The sequence below is a fragment of the Ips typographus genome, linkage group LG5 (assembly GCF_016097725.1).
Source record: "Ips typographus isolate SLU linkage group LG5, UJ_Ityp_2.0, whole genome shotgun sequence".
Lineage (NCBI taxonomy): Eukaryota > Metazoa > Arthropoda > Insecta > Coleoptera > Curculionidae > Ips > Ips typographus.
The window spans coordinates 13051833-13059069 of record NC_138426.1 but is presented as its reverse complement, the minus strand read 5'-3'; the positions used below and the strand labels follow the sequence as shown (position 1 = coordinate 13059069).

Below are 7237 nucleotides of genomic sequence, written 5' to 3'. Positions count from 1 at the left end.
CATTTTTCGGGTCACGTGACTGATATTGACCAGTTTTAACTTAACGTTACATAGTTGCCAGCTGCAAACTTAAATTGTCAAGATCACGGGACTTGCTTCTACAATTTTAGGTTTTTCAGCTTTTTAAGTGTAATTTACAGAATTTTTAAGTTTAAAAATTACGTTTTTCTGGTCACGTGACTGTTGTTGACAAAAAATGTGTTGATACCGTTGTTAAGTTCTACTTAACTTTACAGTGTTGCCGGCTGCGAATTGATATTGTCACTATTACGTGACGTGCATTTGAAAGTTGTTTTTTTTATCAACTACCAACAACTCAAAAATGAGTTCCAGTTGCATTTTTGACAGTTGGTTATTTTGACAGGAACTTTTTTATATCCAATTATAGCCCGGAAAATGTAAGAAGCAATGACTTAAAGTGCTTTTGGAATATTTTTGTCAAACTGCAGGGTTATTCTACCACAAATACCCAGTTGCACTAAAATTCACACAAGTTCAACTTAATTCCAAACAACTCTTGGTGGAATAACCCAATTTTTGACAAGGTCTATAGGGAAGCGATAATAACTCATTTAAAAAAGACACTTTTAGCTACAATTTTATAAAAAAAAGCTTCACGATACCTGTCAAAATAACCAAACTACACGTCAAATTTTTGAAAGCACAATTTTTGATAGAAAAAATTAATTATTTAACAATGTTTGTGTAGAAGCTAATACTTGTCAAAATAGATGATTTTTTAAAACACAGGTTTGTCAGTTGAAAACAATTGTGGTTTATGACACTTGACAATGTTATAAACTGAAACTATATACAAATTTTTACCACGCCCTGTATACATTTAATATACCAAACTTAATTAGACGTTTAGCGGCAAAGAATGCCAAGCCCGGCTAGCTCAGTCGGTAGAGCATGAGACTCTTAATCTCAGGGTCGTGGGTTCGAGCCCCACGTTGGGCGTTACTTTTTTTAAATTATTTTTTAAGGTTTTTTTATTTTAAATTTAACACCGAATATCAACAATAACATTGCACTTGAAAAGGAAAATTCCTAAACGATAAAGCGTGTAATTTTTAAACATTTTTATTTCGGTTCAAATCAATCGAACCGAGACGTTTAATCACGTTTTTCGTATACTCGTTAAAACCGCAATTTCTGTGTTTTAAATACTAATTTTGCGTATTTGTTACTATTTAGATATCGTACGAGTGCGTGGGTAGCACGAAGTGTCTTAACTTTATTGAATGAAACCGATAATCCACATTTTTTTGCGTCGTAATTATATACGACTCGTTCACGGTTTCAACACTTTGGATTGCATTATCAAACTTTCCAATTAAGTCTTAATTACCTTCCAGTTTAATGTACCCTTTAGGGGCATATTAGGTCATTTAACCGAGGGTTACGTTGTGTGATGGATTAATGACATCTTAAAAGGATGCCCAGTGCCAATCATTTATTAGATCAAGCCTTAATGACCCTGTATAACTTTCCATCATATTGGATTAACATCGTTAGAAACGTTACTGATTCTAGTTCTTCCATAATTCAATATTGTTACGGTCTGGGCCTACTATGCTCGATACTTCTTAACGGGCGCTCGCTTCGGGATGAAACCGATGCGCCGCAATATCTGGCCGGGCGCGTATTAAAGTAGGCCACAGTTAGGAAGCGCTACCTGGAATATTCTTGAATGGTCAAGGCAACCCGCGAAGCGTTTCGCGGTCATTCTAGAACGTGGTTTGCGAATATAAAAGAAGCGGCGTCGTCGACGACAGAGAGTTAGTAGTGTAGTGTAGTAGTGAATTTGGGAACGCGGATAAGTTTAAATAGCGGAATAATTGTGGAATTGTAGTAGTGTTTTTAGTAGCTGTGTTAATTATTGTACGGAGTGTTTTAACGTGTTAATAAATTTATTAATCGTTGAGTTAAATTGACTTTGCGTGAACCCACGGGAAAATCGTAACAATTGGTGTCAGAAGTGCGATCAGACTTTAGTGCGACGTGAATTGGAACTAAACTTCGGGTTAGAGACTTGTGTTCAGAACCGGACTAGAGATTTTCGGAACAGTGGTGTGTTAAATTTATTTTATGCCAATAACAAGACGTCAAAGTGCAAACATGGAGGCCCAACTTGCAGCTATTATGGCAATGCTTGAAAAACGAGAAGAAAGAATTCGACAACAAGAAAAGGAAGAACAAGAAAGGATTCGACAACGAAAAGAAAGAATTCGTCAACAAGAAAAGGAAGAACAAGAAATGATTCGACAACAAGAAGAAAGAATTCGACAACAAGAAAAGGAAGAACAAGAAAGGATTCGACAACGAGAAGAAAGAATTCGTCAACAAGAAAAGGAAGAAAAAGAAAGGATTCGACAACAAGAAGAAAGAATACGACAACAAGACAAAGAAGAAGACAGAGAGCGGCATGAAAAGCGTAACGTAGAAATATTGAACGTTCTAGCGGGGACCAAGACAGAAATCAAAGAGTATGTAACCCATAGTCTCAGTAAAATTCAGAATGATGTTCGGGAGGACATTAATAAAATTCATAATGATGTTCGGGAGGACATTAATAAAATTCAGAATGATGTCAAGATAAAGCTACGCGACTTAGAGCGGAAAATTGACAGCAGAAGAGTCAGCTCTACAGTGTTCACCGGAAACGGGCTCAACAAGATCAAGCCTCCCACATACGACGGTCAAACTTCATGGGCAACGTACCAACTCCAATTTGAGGCCGCTGCAAATGCAAATAGATGGAGTAACGAGGAAATGGCTGTAGCACTGATAGTGGCATTACGAGGACCTGCATTGGAGCTGTTACAGACTCTGCCTATCGCTCAACGAAGCAACTATGAAGCATTAGTAGCTGCATTAGAACGTCGTTATGGGGATCAACATAAGAAAGGACTGTATCGAACGCAATTAATGGCAAGACAGCAGAAAACTGGTGAAAATCTAGAAGAGTTTGAAACCGAAATTCGTCGCCTTGTGCATCTGGCTTACCCAGCCGTCCCGGATGAAGTCCAAGAAGAACTTGTGGCACAGTATTTTGTAGATGGGATTCGAGATCCGGAGGTAAAGAAATGGCTGAAGATGTTCAAAGGGAGCAACAACAGCGAATTACTGATTCGAGCGCTGGAAATTGAAGCTGCGTGCAATGATTTAAAGCCAGAGCCTATTCAAGAGGAAAGAGAACCGCCAGCCGATCATGTTGCTACATCAATAAATAAAATTGAATCAATGTTCGGCCAAATAGTGCAACAAATGGCAGCATTAGCAAATGGTCAGTCCAGACAGTTAGAACGGTCACGTCCGATCACGAGAGTGGAGTGTTATCGATGCGGACGTACGGGACACATTAGAAGGAATTGCAGACAGCGGTCTTGTTCTCCAAACCCACAGTGTCGACGAAATCAGGACATCAGAACAAATCACCGGAACTCCTCTGTTAAAAGAAATATTACATGTTATATTTGTGGACGTAAAGGACATTACCAATGGAATTGCAGACAGCAGTCTCGTTTACCGACCCCGCAGAACTGGCGTAACCAGGAGCAGGAAATGAAGAATCCGGAAAGACATTTACCGCGATATGTAGAGGATCGTCAAGCTTTGGATAGTGACTTAAGGTACCGGAAAGGACAAATTCATAATGGTTGGAGGATTGGTCAAATCGCGAAGGTGACGGATAAAGAGGCTACAAGAAGAATGAAGAGCAGCGTTTCTAAGGAAGACATAATAAAAGGACAGCGCTCAGACTCTGATTTGAAAGTAATCAGAAGATGGTTGGAGAAGGATTTGAAACCGGATTGGCAACAGATTTCCAGATATGGACCAACAGTAAGGGGTTACTGGTTGCAGTGGAATTCGCTTCGACTGCGAGATGACATAATTACTCGCAAATGGGAAAGTCCAGACGGAAAACGCTTTGTTTACCAGACAATAGTGCCCAATTCCTGCAAAGAGAATGTGCTGCGAGAACTACATGACAGTCGCGGAGGAGGACACTTTGGAGTAAACCAGACTTTGGCTAGAATAAGAGATCGGTTTTACTGGATTAACTTCAGAAAGGACGTTGAGGAATGGTGTAAACGGTGTGACCAGTGTTCGTTACAGAAGGAATCCATCACAATTCGGGAACCTGAGAGAGAGAAGATGAAACCAAACAACGACCGTATGAAGATGACGCTGGACCACAGACCAACTGGTGGCAATTATAAGGAAGGTGATGCTGTGTGGATGTTTCAACCCAGGAGGAGCAAAGGATTAAGTCAAAGATGGCAACGACACTGGGAGGGACCTTACAATGTGGTAAAAAGGTTAAACGACGTCGCATACAGAGTCCAACGCAGCCCCAAAGGCAAGATGAAAATTGTCCATCTGGACAGACTCAAGAAATACCAGGGACTAGATGAAGCGGATCGGGACGATCAGCTTTAAGAGGGGGGCAGTGTTACGGTCTGGGCCTACTATGCTCGATACTTCTTAACGGGCGCTCGCTTCGGGATGAAACCGATGCGCCGCAATATCTGGCCGGGCGCGTATTAAAGTAGGCCACAGTTAGGAAGCGCTACCTGGAATATTCTTGAATGGTCAAGGCAACCCGCGAAGCGTTTCGCGGTCATTCTAGAACGTGGTTTGCGAATATAAAAGAAGCGGCGTCGTCGACGACAGAGAGTTAGTAGTGTAGTGTAGTAGTGAATTTGGGAACGCGGATAAGTTTAAATAGCGGAATAATTGTGGAATTGTAGTAGTGTTTTTAGTAGCTGTGTTAATTATTGTACGGAGTGTTTTAACGTGTTAATAAATTTATTAATCGTTGAGTTAAATTGACTTTGCGTGAACCCACGGGAAAATCGTAACAATATGTTTGTAGTTTGAGACCCACACAGGTGAAATTTTATTTAGTAATTAAATTGATTATTGTTTAAATTGATAAATTGTGACAGTAGTCGTCAAAATGTTTTAGTGTACTAACAGCAAAAATTGAAAATTGGTAGTACAATAATTGCAAAACTCTAAGATGTCACCTAAAAATAGTTTTTTTCGGGGGTAATATTCCTAGTGCATTTAATTTTTCCGGAAATATTCGGAAAAACGAGTTTCTAAGTAATTTGTTAAAACAAATTACTTAGAAACGAGTATTCCAATTTTTCCACAGGAAAAATTAGATGCACGAGGGGTGTTTGGTAAGATTATTTCCTGATTTAAATAAACATTTTATTTTAATTAAAACAATAAGAACAATAACTTTCAAGCTAGAAAGGGTAACACTATTCTTTATGTTGCTGTGAGGAGTGTGAAATTTTTTCGAATTTTTTTCCGGAAAAACTGCTGACAGCTAAGTTGACAGTTGTTAAGTGATTTTTCCACTTAAGCTTTACATTTGTTATACTAATTCTTGATAGCGATTGGTCAAAATTGATAGGAAGGGAATAATCTGATTAAAATTATTGACATAATTTTTTGAGATCGCACTGAATTTTTGTCTGGTGGTACGCCACTGTTGTCCACATTCCACAGGGAACAGACGGGCTCTATCCGTCTCGCTCTAAAGTCGGGAAGCCTGGAGCGTTCCCACAGCTATCCTTGTCGCTCTCACGATGCCAGACGTGGGTCGTCGTGTCGCCATTTTAAACGCATCCCGCGGATGTTACGTCGTAGAATCGGTCCACACACGATCAGTCAGTTTTATCTCCTCATAGCAGAAACGTCCGCTATTTTGTCATTCAAATTGATCAATTTTAGTGGTTTTAAGTGGGCCACGCGTGATTTCGAACGTGCCTTGGTCACATTTTATTGACGTTTTTCATTTTTTTTTTCTAGTGCGTTGTTGGTGGTGGCTGATGATGGTGCGTCGAAACGTCGGAACCAATTACTGCAACTGGTAAGCTTGCAAACTGCTACGACTTTATAATATTTATTAGTACGCCCCTGGTTGAATGCCAATATTTGACTCACTTCTTGGAAATGTCGGTCCAGACTTTTTTTAATGAATAAAAATGTTTTTAAAACAAAATCTTTAAAAAATTGAGACCATTCATGTATTAGGTACAAAAATTGCTTATGTTCTATATACAGAGTGTTCCCATGCAGGGTGGTGTACAATATTGGTCTTAAAAATCTTATACCTTATTCATCTTTGTACCATTATTTCTGGCACACCCTATAGACACTGAGTTGAAAACTAAAGTCTCACATCCACAGGGGTAAACCGCTAGGGCATTATGATGTACAAACTTTAGGAATTAATGGGCATTACTGGAGGACATATTACACTATTAATAAAATTGGAATCCCCTAAATTATATTATAAAAAAAAAGAATTCAATGAATTCCGTTGGAAAACAATCAAAAAATTTGAATTTTGTAATTTTACTTTTAAAAATTTTGAAGCTCTCTGGCGGCAAAATAGTAGCACTAACCGATCAACTTTTATACATCAATAGGAAGCTTATTTCATTGGCTATCCATTGACATATAAAAGTTTATACAAAGTGTGGAAAATAAGCTAGTTATTGATGATTGAACAAAAGAATGCACCAAAAAAATCAAGAAAAAATTTGTTAAATTTGATGCCGTTTAGCGGCCAAACTGTCTAACCTATCAATTCAAATTAGGCTACTTTTAGAAAGCTTATTTCATTGGCTATCCATTGACGTATAAAACTAAAGCAAAAATAGTGCAATTAAGCAGGTTTTTGAATATTAAACAAACAAATACACCAAAAAAATTGGTCAAAGTTGACGCCCTCTAGTGGCCAAACGGTACCACTAATCAACCGATTTTTGTATGTCAATGGAAAGCTCATTTCACTGGCTGTCCATCGACATATAAAAGTATATACAAAGTGTTACAAATACGCGTGTTATTTACGGTTTACAGACAGGGTGCTACAGAAACACTTTTTGACTGGTTAGGGCTAATTAGACCCTAGAAAATTAGGAAAACACGGTTACATGAACTACTAGGTCCACTACGATGTAATGCATAGAATAAACCGATTTTGAAAATGTCAATTTTTGTAAGGGTCAAATTTGCCTAAAACACCACCACTATTCCAATGGGTTTTGCGTTATGTTGGCCACTTAGTGCAAGCGAAAATCGACCTTAATAATTTTGTTTCTACAGTTTTGCTACGGCTCTAAATTTGACACTCACAGTGCTCGGTTTGTACCAAATAACAGGTCAATTAAAAAAAAAATAAAAATTAGACTGGTTACAGTCAAGG

General features: G+C 38.4%; 1 non-coding gene across 1 annotated transcript; it reads left to right on the top strand.

The window, feature by feature from the left end:
* Positions 1–887: 887 nt before the first annotated feature.
* On the top strand, positions 888–960 carry TRNAK-CUU (transfer RNA lysine (anticodon CUU)). Its single transcript has one exon. It is a non-coding gene; the product is annotated as a tRNA-Lys (tRNA).
* The last annotated feature ends 6277 nt before the right edge of the window (positions 961–7237 follow it).